The 19,007-nt window shown below is 40.5% G+C and overlaps 1 protein-coding gene across 1 annotated transcript in view; it reads left to right on the plus strand.

The window, feature by feature from the left end:
• Positions 1-19,007, plus strand: part of LOC138070407 (putative selection and upkeep of intraepithelial T-cells protein 1 homolog) — a 57,154-nt gene that overhangs the window by 24,639 nt on the left and 13,508 nt on the right. The gene's annotated exons all lie outside the window — the stretch shown is intronic.

Below are 19,007 nucleotides of genomic sequence, written 5' to 3' on the forward strand. Positions count from 1 at the left end.
CAAAGACCTGTGCATTTTCTTTTGATCTGTTAGCGTATGAAGCTCTCAGTGAATTTGATGTAAGAATAATACTTTAGAGATTTTCTTGCCAGAATTTATACTTTTCTAACATGATATGTTTGGTACATCTAGTGAAACTACACGTGCAATGAAGCTGCCCAAGCAAGATAATAATAATCTCAGGATAACTCTAAATTCAACTAAATAGAATTTGGAATAAAGAAAAAAGAGGTGAGAGGAGTACCCTGTTTAATAAACAAGTGGCGGGGAGGGGGGCAGAAAGAAGGTAATTTTGAGACAAGGTTATACTCACGCTAGAAAAGGATGGTTGCTTAATGAAAAGAACACAGTTTTTGAATCCAATAAGCTTGGGTTTTATCCTGGCTTAACCATGCTGAGTGACCTTGGGTAAATGGCTTTTCTCTTCTGATCTAATTTTATTTCCTCCACAAAATGGGGAAGATAAGTCATGCCTTATGAGATTATTCAGCTGGGGGATTTTGATGTAAAGATCTAACATTGTATACTCAAATAAATATCACACGCATACACGTGGGCATATACCTGCTCATGCACACACATCAGAGAGGCAACCAGAAGGGAGGAAGACCAGAAGCGGTCAGATTCTACCCCAGTGAAGTCTGTCTTCTCCTCTCTGCTTCCGCATTTCTTGAAACATCCACCTCTACTACCTCTCACCGTCTCTGCCTGGTCCTCAAATTCCTGCTGAAGTATCAGCTGATATCACTGAAAAGAAATGAACACAATATAGTCTCTTCACAAAAAAAGGGAAGAAAGAAGGAAGAGAGGAAAGAAAGAAGGAAGGAATGTCAGAGGGAAGGAGGAAGACTTATGTCCTGTATGCTCTCTGATTGTAGCCATCCTGAGGGGTTTCTACAAGGGCAATGCTAGTGCCTCAGATTCCAATGACAGTCTCAGTTCTGACTTCACACTTGTGATAATTCTAGTAGAACCGGAAGGTCCAAGTGTTTCATCCAGAAACATTCAATGCTGTGCATTTTCTTCTATTTTGATCTCAAAGACAGAATTAAAAATTTAATATTATAGTTGATGATTGAACATTATAGAAACTTGTAGCCATCTACAAAGGCTGAACCAGGAACATTTCTGAAGCTATGTTCACACCAGAGTATATATTTTTGAAATTCCCTAACACCCAACATTGAAAGTCCTGGCTGTATGTGCAAAATATAATCTGCTTATGAAATCAATGGAAGGAAATATAAAACTAGTCATGAGAGAAGAAACATTTTAATACTTGATTCTTGTGTTCCACCAGTAACCTACAATCCTAAAATGTTCCATTAAAAAATGTATGCAGGGTTATGAAAATATATACTCTTAATTACTAGTAGGCTCTTTCCCCCTAAATACAGCGCAAATCTATGATGAGTTATTATGGACAATACATACAAGCTTTTTACTTAAGCTTAAAAAGGCCTAGAACCACAAAGAATGGGTACTTTGCTCTCTCATCTTTGCCTCCATTGACTCTTGGGTCTCTCTGGACTACCTGTCGAGAGCTGCTAGGTACTGAGGTGGCCAATTAGGATGACAAGAGAAACTAAAGGCAACAGTCATGCATTTATCCCCTTATTGTGGGTGTGTAAGAGGCCAAAAAGGAAAATAGTGCTGGCTCCTTATAGTTCCAGCACTGGACAAGGGTCAGGTGACCTGCAGCACAGGTTGGGGAAATAGTGTCTCACTATAAAGAGCACTAGGGCTTCCCTTGTAGCTCTGGAGGTAAAGAAACCGCCTGCAATGCAGGAGACCCCAGTTTAATTCTTGGGTCAGAAAGATGCCCTGGAGAAGGGGTAGGCTACCCATCCAGTATTCTTGGGCTTCCCTTGTTGCTCAGTCAGTAAAGAACACACCTGCAATGCAGAAGGCCTGGGTTGGAAATAGTGTCTCACTATAAAAAACACTGCACAAAAGACTCCTGCTATTTTAAACTCAGGGGGAGAATGGATGGGAAGGAGAAACAGAGAACTAGAATGGATCAATCCTGAGTCAAAGTGGAGAAGAATAATTTAATCAAGATGCCCTCCCCCAGTAAAAGGTCTCAGCAGAGGGTACTAAAAATAAAAAAAAGCATTTTAGCTGAGGACCCTAGTAAGAAAGCCTCCAAATAGAGGTACCTGGGCTAGGAATGCAGGTATGCATACAAACATGGCTGCTGGGAGTGAAGGACCTAGTCCTGGACTGCACCTCCCTCCAGAAACTGCAAGGTGCTGCCTGTGCACCAAGTCTGGTGTGAGGAGCCTGCTAGGCAAATCCTTTGTCATTTCCTATGGTCTGACATAAGGAATCACATGTAGTAACCTGGACTGGAGTCAGACCCTTCATTACCTCTCCAGTGTTGAGAAACATTCCACCTTTTGAGATTAAACAATTGCAAGGACAAATATGTGCTTCCCACACATTTATGCTTCGCAGGCCTAGTTTCTACCACTGAGGAAAACAACTCAATCACTATCCTTGCATCCTATGAGGGACAGATTAGTGATAGCGGAGAGCAGGAAGGAGCCTGTAGCCAATATTCATCCACTCAAAAGCCAGGCTTACCTGCTGACTGAGTGGGATTAAAAGAAGAGTTAGAATCAAGGAGAGGTTTTATTGTCTTTCACACTGAAGACCAGAGCTATTAAAAAATGAATCCTGTTTTCAAACACGTGGTATCATAAGGCCATTTCTCAGCACTGCTCTTCTTTGTCCCATGGAGACCAATGAAGGAGTTGCTTTAGCCACTCAAAGATTTTGTCAGTTACCTTTTTTGCTTTCCCAGATGTTTATGAATGAATCAAGAAAATGTATTTATTGATTTGAAAGAAAGATTGTGCAATGTAGTTGACTGAAAAGACCCAATTCATTCTACTTATCACCATTTACAGTCTATTAATACTAATATATCTCACATTGCTAATATTATAGAATCTATAGCAGCAACTTCACAATAGGCCAAAATTGGAAAAGATCAAACTTGACCATAAATTGAAATGCTCTACATTAGCTACCAGATTTTTAAATTTTTAAAAATTGGGAATTCTAGTGGTTAGGACTCCATACTTCCACTGCAGGGTGGCTGAAGTTCTATCCCTGCTCTGAGGAACTAAGATCCTGCATCCCATGGGGTGTGGCCAAAAAATAGAAAAGAAAATCAGCCATTTCTCATAATCAAGTCAATTTTGTTTTACAAAGAAAAAATAATTGCCCCAAATACTTTTCCAGCAATTTTTCTTAATGTTTTCTCCAGTTCTACCAAGTTTGTATTAGGGTTTAGGATGAATCTCATTGCTTTTTCAGTAACAACTTTCTCTGCACCCTTTCACTGAATGAGTTAGCTCTTCTCTTATTTGAAATGTTAATTATTCCAATTCTGTCTCTTATGTTTCACAACTTTTCAAGTTCCAGAAGGTTAAAGGGATACATAAAATATATTTAGAATAATTTAAAAAGCAAGTCCACAGATTCACTGTAGTTTCTGATGTGCCTTGTGATATTAAGCATCGGATAACATTGTGCAATGATAGCCTTTTCCAAGCAAATGCCCACAACATAGAGTGATTTACTGTTGTTTGAGTTATGAGAGTGAAGCAGAAAAGAGAAAAAGAGAAAAAAGACAGGAAGAGATAATGTATGTGTGTGAATATATATTATTGATTATAGTTTCACCAGGGCATCCATTTACCTCAGTTGCAAAGAGATACTGTGCAAATTAAATCAGACTCCTTTCTAGAATACCTTTATTCCTTACACACATCCTCCCAGCAGAGATTTTCCTCTTGTTGATTTAAGCCAGAGAAGTCAAGTTAATGACTTCTAAATAAAAGTTGTTTCCTCATGGCTTTTCCAAAGATGACTTTGGCATCTTGGAAGAGATCAATATGTTCTCAAACGAGTTTTTATTTCAACTAGTTGCCTTTAGTAAAATGTGAATTTACAATAGCTTGAGTACATTTTATTTCCTCAACAGGTTTCCTACAAAATTAAGGGATTAAGCAAGCACCGAACATTTCATCTGGGACAATGGATAGACTACGGAGGATCAGTAGGCTAAGATCTCCAAGAAAAGTAGCTATGCCCTCACAATTTAATTTTTCCTACAATTTTATATAAAGTCAAATAATTGCCAGGTGGAGAGCAAATAAAATATACACTCAAATTTGCATTTCATTTGTAGCTCTTGTACAAACTATGATAAAGTTAAAATGGATAGAAAAGTAATCAGAAGACAGAAAATAACAAATTAGGGTAATGACTGAAATAAAGTCAATAATCTACATGGGAAAATGAAAGTAACTCTGAAAGTAGAAATAAATCTATACTTATCAGAATTAAATGTCATATCTATCAGCAATTAAACATATCTGGGATATCAATCAGGGAAATGCATCAGAAGGCTCTTAGCGTGAGAGTCCATAATAAAAATTAAATAAACAGATAACACATCTTCTATACATTGAGCTAAAAGAATGATTTTGTACATTAAATTAAATGTAAGAGGGATAAAGTTTTCAAGTAAAGCCAGAATACTTACTCTGATAAGGGACACAAGGAAAATTTTAGTATATAAATTTATTTCAGGATCGGCTTTCATCATGACTGAAGTAACAAAGGCCATGGGGTAGAAACAAGTTCAAGTTGTAATCTAGAAGAAACTTGGAACAAATTTCCATTCAGTGGGTAACCCACATGGTAGTCACTTCAGTCATGTCCAGCACTTTGTGACCCTATGGACTGCAGCCCACCAGGGTCCTCTGTCCATGGGACTCTCCAGGCAAAGTAGTGGAGTAGGAACCTGTGTCTAACCTCTCCTGCATTGGTAGGTGGGTTCTTTACCACCAGTGCTACCTGGGGAGCTCATCAGTGTAATAACCTTTCTGAAAAACTAGAAACCTTCAAGTAAAGACACTGCCTTACAGAAATGCAGGCACTGACTGTGGTTTTATGACAGGATATAATGCTTTCCTGGTGGCTCAGTGGTAAGGAATTCACCTGCCAAAGCAGGAGACTCAGATTTGATCCCTGGGTCAGGAAGATCCCCTGAAGAAGGAAATGGCAACCCACTTCAGTTTTCTTACCTGGGAAATCCCATGGATAGAGGAACCTGGCGGGCTATGGTCCATGTGGTTGCACAGGGTGGGACATGACTGAGCAACTAAACAACAAAAAAAATAGACATATGATCTTGTTTAATTTGATTTAAGAACCAAGAGATTTGGTTGCTGTAAATTTCTCCTTAAACAGGAAGAATAATTCTCCAAGGCCTCTATGGAATCATCTTTATTTAACTTACATTTTTAAAGGATAGTGTCATCTGGAACAAAATCCTGGTTGAAACTTATTTCCTTCCAACGTGTCAAGGAGATTATTCCATTATTTTCTGCCTTTTGTATTACCTGTTGAAAAGTCAACTATTTGTCTTATTGTTGCTTCTTTGAAGATAATATGTCTTTTCTTCTCAGGTTGCTTTAAACAGATTTGCTTCAATTTGGTTTTCATAACTTGACTACAGTGTGTTTGATATGGTTTAATTTATATTGATACTGCTTGAGGTTAATGTACCTCCATTAATACATGGGTTTAAAAATAACATTCCAAAAAAATGATAATGTTTCGGTCATTGTTTCTTCAAATACGTCTTCTGCTTTTGGGGTGTCTAGTTATATGCCTGTTAGATCCTTCCCTGTGTCTCCCATCTCCCTATGCTCTTTTCTTTATTTTATATTCTTTTCTCTCTCTGTTCCCCAGTTTGGATATTTACAATTAAATAGTCTCCCAATTCACTAATCCCATGTTATTTCAGCTGAATAAGCTGCTAAACTCCTTTTAATGAGTTTTTATTTCAGAAGTTATATTTCTCCTTCTGGGAAGCCCAGGTATTTTTCGACTATAGATTCCACTTCTGTGGTAATGCTATCTATTAAATATCTTTTCCTCGACATGCCAGGACAAATCAATTAAAGTTATTTTAAACTTATCAGCTAATTTCACCGTCTCAGTCAGCTTTGGTCTATTAGGTCTGTTTCCACTGTCCATTTCTCCAATTGGTTTATGTTCAGATGATTCTGTCCTTTCTCATATGTAAAAATAAATATTGATTTAAGGACATTGTGATGGTATCATTAAATGTGTGTCAACTTGACTATACTTTTCAGAAAGTCCTTTCTTTTGTGTTTCCTGTTAGGGTAGGCCATAAGGAAAATTCTTGGGGGATGGAGAGTGAAAAGGAAGAAGCAGCCATTTTGCAGCTTGTATTATATATGTTGCTGCTGATCTGCTGATTCCTTTCATTGGCATGATGCAGAAGCTAGATCTGAAACCGCTCTCAGTTCAGTTCAGTTCAGTCACTCAGTTGTGTCTGACTCTTTGCAACCCCATGAATCGCAGCACGCCAGGCCTCCCTGTCCATCACCATCTCCTGGAGTTCACTCAGACTCACGTCCATCGAGTCCGTGATGCCATCCAGCCATCTCATCCTCTGTTGTCCCCTTCTCCTCCTGCCCTCAATCCCTCCCAGCATCAGAGTCTTTTCCAATGAGTCAACTCTTCGCATGAGGTGACCAAAGTACTGGAGTTTCAGCTTTAGCATTAGTCCTTCCAAAGAACACCCAGGACTGATCTCCTTTAGAATAGACTGGTGGGATCTCCTTGCAGTCCAAGGGACTCTCAAGAGTCTTCTCCAACACCACAGTTCAAAAGCATCAATTCTTCAGTGCTCAGGTTTCTTCATAGTCCAACTCTCACATCCATACATGACCACTGGAAAAACAACAGCCTTGACTAGACGGACCTTTGTTGGCAAAGTAATGTCTCTACTTTTCAATATGCTATCTAGGTTGGTCATAATTTTTCTTCCTAGGAGTAAGCATCTTTTAATTTCATGGCTGCAGTCACCATCTGCAGTGATTTTGGAGCCCCCCAAAATAAAGTCTGACACTGTTTCCACTATTTCCCCATCTATTTCCTTTCCCATGAATCCTCCTTTAATTTCTCTGAGTCCTAAATCAAATGTGTATGTCAACTCTGATGAAGGGCTCTAGCTTCTGCAATTTATTTTCTTCAACAAGTTGTTGTTGTTCAGTTGCTAAGTCATGTCTGACTCTTTGTGACCCCACAGACTACAGGACACCAGACTCCCTTGTTGTTCACTATCTTTTGGAGTTTGCTCAAATTCATGTCCATTGAGTCAATGATGCTATCTAACCATCTCAACCTCTGCCACCCCCTTCTCCTTTGGCCTTCAATCCTTCCTAGCATCAGGGTCATTTCAAAGGAGTCAGCTCTGTATCACCTGGCCAAAATAGTCTGTCTATGGGATTCTCCAAGCAAGAATACTGGGAGTAGGTTGCCCTTTCCTCCTCCAGGGGATCTTCCTAACTCAGAGATCAACCCATGTCTCCTGAATCTCCTGCATCGGCAGACAGATTCTTTAACACTGAGCCACCTGGGGGGCCCTCTTCAACAAGATCAGAAATAATAATACACATTTCTGCTTCACTGACTATGCTAAAGGCTTTTACTATGTGTATCACAACAAACTGTAAAAAATTCTTAAGAGATGGAAATATCAGACCACCTTACCTGCCTCCTAAGAAACATGTTTGCTGGTCAAGAAGCAACAGTTAGAACCAGATATGGAACAATGGACTCGTTTAAAATTGGGAAAGGAGAACAGCAAGGCTGTATTTTGTCATCCTGCTTATCTAACTTCTATGCAGAGTACATCATGTGAAACGCCAGGCTGGGTGAATCACAAACTGGAATCAAGATGTCAAGAGAAATATCAATAATCTCAGACATGCAGATGACACCACCCTTATGGAAGAAAGTGAAGAAAAACTAAATAGTCTCTTGATGAAGATGAAAGAAGAGAGTGAAAAAGCTGGCTTAAAATACAACATTCGAGGAGAACAAGATGGCAGAGGCGTAGGTGGATGTGGAGCGCATCTCTCCAAGTGCATGAAGAAGACCAGCTGAGAGCAGACAGGAGTACCTGACCAGCAGAAAAGAATACATAGAGCCACGCAAAACTTGGTAGAACAGAGGAACTAGAGGGGAAAACAGGAGTGTCAGTAGGACTGCACCTGCCCTCGGCGGGTGGAGGAACTGAAGCAGGGGTCTTTCTGATCCCCACGCTGGGGCAAGTGTCTGAGTCAGAGGAGATGTATTTAAGGCTGAGAGTGAAACAGCTGGTCTGTGGCAGCCTAAATGGAATAAGAATCAGACAGTCCTTGCCACAGCCATATATACCCTGGACAGTGATGCAGGTTCCCTAGAAGGCCCAGCAGCTGGGAGCTGTTTAGTGATTGTGGAGCAATCCCAGGTCAAGGGCTGCTGTTGACTGCAAAGAGATGGATCTAGGGATGTGAGGGAGGAGACTGTGGTGGGAAATGCTTGTGGAGGAAAGCCAGGCAGCCATGGAAGCAAGGCGATACTGCTGAGTCACGTGCAGGGGGTGGAGCCATCACCACAGCCCCTCTCTCCTCACATGCCAGCATCGGCTGCTGAACTGTAGAGAAGCTGGCACATCAAACGCCTGACGCACTGAACTACAGAGTAAGACCTCACCCAGCATGCCCCTTTTAAGTGCCTGACATGCTGATCTACAGAGAAAGACCCCAGCCGGGGGCCCCTCTGTGTGCCTGATGCACCAAACAACAGAGAAGGGCCCTAGGCAAGGGAGCCCTCTAAGTGCCTGAATGGGTGGAGCTACAGAGAAAGACTGGCCAAAGAGGCCTTCTGATCACCAGCTATAAGAGGCTCAGAAAAAGACTCTGATAGGGCCATAACACCTGTGGCAGAGGCAGTCAGTGTCCCTGCACATTTGGCACTTCCAAGGTCCCTGCAAGCCAAGCAGCTGCACCACCTTTATGCTCAAACCTCACTGGGGCAGAGCTGCCACAGGAAAAAAAAGTCTTCAGTTGTGTCCAGCACTTTGCGATCCTGTGGACTGTGGCCCGCCAAGCTTCTCTGTCAAGCAGGGTTCTCCAGGCAAGATACTGGAATGTATTGGCCAATACTAGTTGCCATACACTTCTCAGTTTAGTTTAGTTCAGTCGCTCAGTCATGTCCAACTCTTTGCGACCCCATGATACCGCAGCACGCGAGGCCTCCCTGTCCATCACCAACTCCCAGAGTTTACCCAAACTCATATCCATCGAGTTGGTGATGCCATCCAGCCATCTCATCCTCTGTTGCCCCTTCTCCACCTGCCCTCAATCTTTCCCAGCATCAGGGTCTTTTCAAATGAGTCAGCTCTTTGCATCAGGTGGCCAAAATATTGGAGTCTCAGCTTCAGCATCAGTTCTTCCAGTTAATACCCAGGACTGATCTCCTTTAGGATGGACTGGTTGGATCTTCCTGCAGTCCAAGGGACTCTCAAGAGTCTTCTCCAACACCACAGTTCAAAAGTATCAATTCTTCTGTGCTCAGCTTTCTTTATAGTCCAACTCTCACATCAGTACATGACTACTTGAAAAACATAGCCTTGACTAGACAGACCTTTGTTGGCAAAGTAATGTCTCTGCTTTTTAATATGCTGTCTAGGTTGGTCATAAATTTCCTTCCAAGGAGCAACCGTCTTTTAATTTCATGGCTGCAGTCACCATCCACAGTGATTTTGGAGCCCAGAAAAATAAGGTCAGCCATTGTTTCCATTGTTTCCCCATCTGTTTGCCATGAAGTGATAGCATTAGAGAAATGCAAATCAAAACTACAATGAGATATCACTTCACACCTGTCAGAATGGGCATCATCAAAAAGTCTACAAACAAGTGATGGAGAGGGTGTGGAGAAAAGTCCCACCCTTGTACTGTTGGTGGGAATGTAAATTGATACAACCACTATGGAAGATGGTATGGAGATTCCTTTAAAAACTAAGAATAAAACCACCATGTGACCCAGCAATCCCACTCCTAGGCATATACCCTGAGGAAACCAAAATTGAAAAAGACACATGTATCCCATTGTTCATTGCAGCACTATTGACAATAGCTAGAACATGGAAGCAACCTAGATGTCCATCAACAGATAAATGGATAAAGAAGTTGTGGTACATAGACACAATGGAATATTACTCAGCCATAGAAAGGAATGCATCTGAATCAGTTCTAATGAGGTGGATGAACCTAGAGCCTATTATACAGAGTGAAGTAAGTCAGAAAGAGAAAGATAAATATAGTATTCTAATGCATATATACAAAATCTAGAAAAATGGTTCTGAAGAATTTATTTAGAGGGCAGTAATGGAGAAACAGACATAGAGAACAGACTTATGGACATGGGGAGAGGGGAGGAGAGGGTGAGATGTATGGAGAGAGTAACATGGAAACTTACCATATGTAAAATAGCCAACAGGAATTTGCTGTATGGCTCAGAAAATGCAAACAGGGGCTCTGAATCAACCCAGAGGGGTGGGATGGGGAGGGAGACAGGAGGGAGGTTCAAAAGGAAGGGTGTATATGTATACCTATGGCTGATTCATGTTGAGGTTTGACAGAAAACAACAAAAATTTTGTAATGCAATTATCCTTCAATTAAAAAATAAATAAATTTTTAAAATCTCAAGATTCAAAACACTAAGATTGTGGTATCCAGTCCCATCACTTCATGACAAATAGATGGGGAAAATATGGAAAGTGAGAGACTTTATTTTCTTGAGTTCCAAAATCACTGTGGACAGTGACTGCAGCCATGAAATTAAAAGACACTTGCTCCTAGGAAGAAAAGCTATGACCAACCTAGACAGCATATTAAAAGTCAGAGACATCACTTTGCCAACAAAGGTCCATATAGTCAAAGCTATGGTTTTTCCAGTAGTTATATACTGATGTGAGAGTTGGACCATAAAGAAGGTTGAGCACCAAAGAATGGATGCTTTTGAACTGTGGTGCTGGAGCAGACTCCTGAGAGTCCCTTGAACAGCAAGGAGATCAAACCAGTCAATCCCAAAGGAAATCAACCCTGAATATTCATTGGAAGGACTGATGCTGAAGCTGAAGCTCCAATACTTTGAGCATCTGATGCAAAGAGCCTTCTTGTTGCAAAATACCCTGATACTGGGAAAGACTAAGTGCAACAGGAGAAGGGGGCGACAAAAGATGAGATGGTTTGATGGTGTCATCAATTCAGTGGGCATGAGTTTGAGCAAACTCAGGGAGATGGTGAAGGACAGGGAAGACTGGTGCACTACAGTCCATGGGCTCTCAAAGAACCAGACAAGCCCGAGGGACTGAATAACAGCCACAAATGAGGGTCTGGTCCATGCATGTGGGTTCCATCCTGTCCGTATCTTTGCTACTGAACTCCATTCTACCACCTCTTCCAATACTAGTAGGTGAATTAAGGCTATTCTTTGCAAGGTGACCATTGAGATGGGAAGCAGGTGATAAGAACAGGTTAAGTTAGAATGCCACAAAGCTCACTATTCTTAGTGAAATTCAGCTATTTTTTCTAATTGTTCCCCTGACTGCAAATTTGTGGTTACTTTCTAGAATTCTAAAAAAGTTGATTTCTGGCATTTTTTTTTCCTAGTGTACTTACTGTCTCATAAAGGAAAATCATCAACCTGCTCAGGCAACCATAACAAAATACCATAAACTGGGTGGCTGAAACAACAGATGTGCATTTTCTCCTAGTCCTGGGGACTTGCAGTCCAAGATCAGGGCGCCAGTCTCATGTCTGGTGAGGCTTCTCTCCCTGACTTGTAGGTGACCACCTCCTTGCTGTGTGCTCACGTGACCTCTTTGTGTACAAGTGGAGAGAGAGCGCACACTAGTTCTCATGTTCCTTCTTACACAGAAACTAATCCTACTGGGTCATGGCCCTATCTTTATGACCTCATTTAATCTTAATTACTTCTGTAAAGGTCCTATCTCCGAGTAAATTAGGCTAGGGTGTGAACCCATGAATTTTGGGTGTGAGGGTGGACCACAAACAGTCTGTATCAGAGGAGGATTTTTGAAGTTTCTTACTTCACCATCCTCACTGACATGCTCAAGCACTTTATAAACACATGTTTTACTCATCTTTTTAAACAGTTCACAAAGAAGAGTTTAGGAACATCTTGTTTCATCATGGCTTGAGGCAGAACTATCTACTCCTTCTTGTTATAGTTTTACATACGACCTGTCCCTTTTCTTCATAAAAAATTTTAACAGTAGTATATGTCTATTTTACTAGAGGAAAAAATCAAGGTTTTTTTTTTTTGGTAATCTGAACATTTTTTAATTTATGCTTTTATGTTATTTGATTCTATGTTTTACTTTCTGAAATTTATTTTCTAGCTTTTTGGTTTATATCTAACTTCTTGATTTGGTAAAGGTTTACTTTCAAATGAAACATGGTCCCTGTCATGGGTGTAGAGAATCCAAGCTCTTCATTTCAGGCTGCACTAGAAGTGTAGTACCAGTTAAGCCACAGGATACTCAGATCTTCCAAAATTTTTACCAGTGGTATAAACAACACCTCAAAAATACAGGGACTTTTAACTCTTTGATCTTGAGGTACTTTTAAAACTCTGTATCTCAGCCCATCACCTAAATAAGCTAATGCAAGATACAAGGAGCATTCTCTCCAGCTTTTGTTGTTTTCAGTTGCCAAGTTGTGTCTGACTCCTTGCGAACTCACGGACTGCAGCACACTAAGCCTCCTTGTCCCTCACCATCTCCCGGAGTTTGCCCAAGTCCATATCCAACTACTTAATAATAATACTTGATATTTCCAATACTCTGTTTTTGAAGGTTAATATATACTAGAGATCTCTTCAAGAAAATTAGAGATACCAAGGGAACATTTCATGCAAAGATGGGCTCGATAAAGGACAGAAATGGTATAGACCTAGCAGAAGCAGAAGATATTAAGAAGAGGTGGCAAGAATACACAGAAGAACTGTACAAAAAAGATCTTCACAACCCGGATAATCACGATGGTGTGATCACTCACCTAGAGCCAGACATCCTGGAATGTGAAGTCAAGTGGGCCTTAGGAAGCATCACTACGAACAAAGCTAGTGGAGGTGATGGAATTCCAGTTGAGCTATTTCAAATCCTGAAAGATGATGCTGTGAAAGTGCTGCACTCAATATGCCAGCAAATTTGGAAAACTCAGCAGTGGCCACAGGACTGGAAAAAGTCAGTTTTCATTCCAATCCCAAAGAAAGGCAATGCCAAAGAATGCTCAAACTACTGCACAACAGCACTCATCTCACATGCTAGCAAAGTAATGCTCGAAATTCTCCAAGCCAGGCTTCAGCAATACGTGAACCATTAACTTCCTGATGTTCAAGCTGGTTTTAGAAAAGGCAGAGGAACCAGAGATCAAATTGCCAAAATCCGCTGGATCTTGGAAAAAGCAAGAGAGTTCCAGAAAAACATCTATTTCTGCTTTATTGACTATGCCAAAGCCTTTGACTGTGTGGATCACAGTAAACTGTGGAAAATTCTGAGAGAGATGGGAATACCAGACCACCTGACTTGCCTCCTGAGAAAACTATATGCAGGTCAGGGAGCAACACTTAGAACTGGACGTGGAACAACAGACTGGTTCCAAATAGGAAAAGGAGTACGTCAAAGCTGTATATTGTCACCCTGCTTATTTAACTTCTATGCAGAGTACATCATGAGAAATGCTGGACTGGAAGAAACATAAGCTGGATTCAAGATTGCCAGGAGAAATATCAATAACTTCAGATATGCAGGTGACACCACCCTTATGGCAGAAAGTGAAGAGGAACTCAAAAGCCTCTTGATGAAAGTGAAAGAGGAGAGCGAAAAAGTTGGCTTAAAGCTCAACATTCAGGAAACGAAGATCATGGCATCCGGTCCCATCATTTCATGGCAAATAGATGGGGAAACAGTGGAAACAGTGTTTATTTTTTGGGGGCTCCAAAATCACTGCAGATGGTGATGCAGCCATGAAATTAAAAGACGCTTACTCCTTGGAAGAAAAGTTATGACCAACCTAGATAGCATATTGAAAAGCAGAGACATTACTTTGCCAACTAAGTTCCATCTAGTCAAGGCTATGATTTTTCCAGTAGTCATGTATGGATGTGAGAGTTGGACTGTGAAGAAGGCTGGGCACTTAAGAATTGATGCTTTGGAACTGTGGTGTTGGAGAAGACTCTTGAGAGTCCTTTGGACTGCAAGGAGATCCAACCAGTCCATCCTGAAGGAGATCAACCCTGGGATTTCTTTGGAAGGAATGATGCTAAAGCTGAAATTCCAGTACTTTGGCCACCTCATGCGAAGAGTTGACTTGTTGGAAAAGACTCTGATGCTGGGAGGGATTGGGGGCAGGAGGAAAAGGGGACCACCAAGGATGAGATGGCTGGATGGCATCACTGACTGGATGGACGCGAGTCTGAGTGAACTCTGGGAGTTGGTGATGTACAGGGAGGCCTGGCGTGCTGCGGTTCATGGAATCGCAAAGAGTCGGACACGACTGAGTGACTGAACTGACTGAACTGATATATAATGTTAAAATAGGCATTTTCTTTTGATTAGCTTGAGTTAGAAACTATTTCAAAATGTAATAACTCTAATGACATCAACTGTATTATCATATTTCTCATTGGAATAATTGATGCATTATATTATGCTAATAAATTTCTTAATAGTAAAGGATCCTTTTGATCCTCTTCTTGGTTGAGTTAGAGTTAGTTTTCCTGTAATGTGTAATTTCACTTACAAGAATTATGTGTATGATTCTTGCATAAATTCAAAGGATATATGAGGTTTTTGTGTTCTTTTACAGTGTGCCTATCAATATTCACTAACTTTGTCAAATAATCAGGAAAATTTTCTCCTTTTTTCCTACTTCCCTTCAAAAATAAAAAGTGCACCAATGAAAATATGTTGTGAAAGATTTGGAAAAATGGTTATTTAAAAATAGTTCATCTCTAACCCACTCTGTTTTTAAATAAACTTGAGTTATCAAGAGATATATTTGTTTTAGTCTGTGACTCAGAATATACTGTCACTGATATTTAATGCCTACCCTACCCCAAACTCCAGGAATAGGATTTTGGCAACAATCTGCATCCCTTACTTTTCTAAAAATTATCCGTGATACAGTGTGATTGATATTATTTTCAGTATTTTTGTCCATAAAACAGTCCCTATCATCAGAATAAAGGTTTGTAATAATACATCATTTATCATTTTCTTCTATTTTGTCTTCTTCATGTAATTTACTCCATTTTTAAACACAAGTAGGGCTATCATCTGCAGATTTTTCATATAGATGGTATCAATTCCTATACTTTCCCCGTTCCAAAATTTCTAATATACTTGCCGTCCTCAGAGTTCCCAATGTGATTTTCCAATTCCTCATTAGTGAGAAGTACTTCTAAAAGGCATATTTTAAAGGAGAAGTGAACAGTATTGATGAAACAAGAGGATGTGTTGGGCAGGAAAAGAGTCTGAAAAGAATAAAGAAGTTAATAACCATGCCCAGAAGTGTTTTTTGAGAGATCATAAAAATGGAGATACTGATACTCAACATGGAAATACAGGAGGTGGGAAAACAGAATTAAGAGCACTGAAGGGAAAGGTGTATCAATTCTGAGTACTGATTTTGATACGTTTTATGACCAACCTAGATAACATGTTCAAAAGCAGAGACATTACTTTGCCAACTAAGGTCCGTCTAGTCAAGGCTATGGTTTTTCCTGTGGTCATGTATGGATGTGAGAGTTGGACTGTGAAGAAGGCTGAGCACTGAAGAATTGATGCTTTTGAACTGTGGTGTTGGAGAAGACTTTTGAGAGTCCCTTGGACTGCAAGGAGATCCAACCAGTCCATTCTAAAGGAGATCAGCCCTGGGTGTTCTTTGGAAGGAATGATGCTTAAGATGAAACTCCAGTACTCTGACCCCTTCATGCGAAGAGTTGACTCACTGGAAAAGACTCTGATGCTGGGAGGGATTAGGGGCAGGAGGAAAAGGGGACGACAGAGGATGAGATGGCTGGATGGCATCACGGACTCGATGGACGTGAGTCTGAGTGAATTCCGGGAGTTGGTGATGGATAGGGAGGCCTGGCGTGCTGCGGTTCACGGGGTTGCAGAGAGTCGGACACGACTGAGCGACTGGACTGACTGACTGGCTGAAGGTGAAGACAGCCAGCTGGCAAGTGTATCGGGATCTGGTCTCAGGTCATGACTAGTGAGACAATGAAATTATCAACTTAACAGAAATGTATGAAAGCATAAAATTAGATGATACAAGAAAATGAAACTATGGGGTAGTAAAGGTAAGAGAGCTCTCTGTAATATAAATATTTTGGAGAACCATCAAAACAGAGGCTTATGGGGATAAATATCTGACAGATACGGGTTAGTGAAGACATTACCGCTTTTGTCAGAAACTTTGCTAGCTAAATCTCATGTTGCTTCTTTGCTAACTGCTAAAGAGTGAAAAAATCCGCTCCTTGTGACTAGTTGTGCTGGCCATAATACTTGAAAGTTCAGTTCACTAAATTTTATACTAGTGCTTTATCTAACCTGAGGCTACTACTAAAATGTAACGGGGCATTATGGTAGAATGTCATATTTCAAGGATGACAAATAAAATACTGACACTTCAATACAAATTAGTTGGAGAAGGAAATGGCAACCCACTCCAGTATTCTTGCCTGGAAAATCCCATGGACAAAGGAGCCTGGTGGGCTGCAGTCCATGGGGTCACAAAGAGTCAGGACTGAGTGACTGAGTACGTGTGCGTGCACGCACATGCGTGCGCACACACACACACACACCTGGACATTAGCTGATCTCACACACACACACACACACACACACACACACACACACACACACATCTGGACATTAGCTGATCTGACCTCCAGGAGACTAAGAGCCTGAGGTTGAAACTTGCAAGGCAACCCCCTCAGTGAACTCTGAACTTGACTAGCTAGCTCCTCTCTGTAGGCAGAGTGTGGTGAAATAGACATTGTAAGAGAGAACTGTGCTGTGATTCTTGTCTGAGGTTGTACTCCAAATCCTCTTTCATAAGAAAGACCCGATTTTGATGAACTTCTTAAACGTGGTCATGTTGAGTTCATTGATGGTAGTGTCCTCTTTGTTGTGATCAGTAGACTGACTTGAGAATCGTATCCTCACTGTGTAATAAGACTGGACACCATTGTTTGCCATCTTTTCCTCTTGTCATCATGCGTGTAGGGGTTGGAGGAGAGGGAATCCATTCCAGATTCATGAATAAATGATTTTTAAAATTCTGCCCTGAATAAACTGCAGCTGATAGTGAAAAAAAAAAAAAACAAATTAGTTTATCAAAACCCAGTAATGACCAATGAGGAATAGAAGCCCAAGACAATGTGACTTTAATGAGCTCGTTTACTTTCTTGTCACACATCTTGATTGTGAAAAACAACATTGCATTTCAATCAAGTGAAGTTCTTTTCTCCAAGAAGCAACAGTGATGTTTACTTAAAAGTTGGAAATATTTATAGATCTGATCAAGGAAGAGGCAGTAAAAAACATTCTCCTAGGTCATTTTAAGTATTTTCCTTAGCTTACATATAGTGTTTGTGACTCTAAAATTTAGGTATAACAACTTAAAATAGTATAATAATATGAATATTTTAAAATTAATATATGAATTGCAATACAGGCCGTGATGGTTTCAGGCTTAGAGAAAAAGAAGTGAATAATCTGTATACCTGTACAACCCTAGGAAAAAATGTCCTTTTCAATTTACTCTTCAGACCTAACTATATTGAACAAAATATTCCTATTACAAAAATTCAGTCCTGCAGGAAAGTGAAGGATTTCCAGATACAACATATTCTCAGAAAGATGCTGAACTCAGACTCTATGACTCATTTAGTTCTGTCGTCAGAGAAGTATATTAACATGTTCCTAATTCTCATCCACCATGCTGATCTCACAGAGGAACGTTTCAAATCACCGGGGACCTAAGAGAGAAGCAAGACTGCTTAAAAACAAGTCATTCTTAAAACAGTCCTATTCGTTAGCATCACTAATTGTCTTCTCCTTTTGCTTTATTTCTCTTAATTTCTGAGCCCAAAACATTAATAACCTTAAAAGTCCAATTCAAACTCCACCTCTAGAAATCTTTCTTTGAGGTGTTAGGTCCCCATCAAACTTTTCCTTCTGTTAATCTAGCATTTTGGATTACAGTATAACAGTTCACTCTCTTAAAGTCTCATGTAGACACTTATGCATTGCCTTGGATTGATTTTTGTGCTGTGAAAGACAAGTATATCATGTCTAAATGTGTTCCTTTTCCCAGTACATTTCACTAAGTGACATTTGTAGTTATCACATAAATATAAACTAAGACCCAGTGAGATAGCACCAACCAAAATGGCTAGTTTAAAATGCTGTGTATTAAGCCTGGAGATCACAACAGTCAATCCTAAAGGAAATCAACCCTGAATATTCATTGGAATGACTGATGCTGAAGCTGAAGCTCCAATACTTCAGCCACTTGATGTGAAGTCGACTCATTGGGAAAGACCTTGATGCTGGGAAAGATTGAAGGCAGGAGAAGAAGGGGAGAACAGAGGATGAGAAGGTTGGATGGCATCACCAACTCAGTGGATGTGGGTTTGAGCAAGTTCCAAAGGTTGGTGGAGGACAGGGAAGCCTGACGTGCTGCAGTCCATGGGGTTGCAAAGAGTCAGATACGACTGAGCAACTGAACAACAATAGTAATCCTCTATATCTATATGATTTATATTTTATTTATAATTACAAGTATTAACATCAGTATGCATGCATGTGCACGCTAAGTTACTACTGTCATGTCTGGATCTTTATAACCCTATGTACTGTAGCCTGCCAGGCTCCTCCAGCCATGGAATTTTCCAGGCAAGAAAGCTGGAGTGGGTTGCCATGCTCTCCTCCAAGGGATCTTCCTGACCCAGGGATCAAACTCACATCTCTCAAGTCTCCTGCATCAGCAGGGGATTCTTTCACTTGTGCTACCTAGGAAGCCCT

This window comes from Capricornis sumatraensis, chromosome 2, assembly GCF_032405125.1.
Source record: "Capricornis sumatraensis isolate serow.1 chromosome 2, serow.2, whole genome shotgun sequence".
Classification (NCBI taxonomy): Eukaryota; Metazoa; Chordata; class Mammalia; order Artiodactyla; family Bovidae; genus Capricornis; species Capricornis sumatraensis.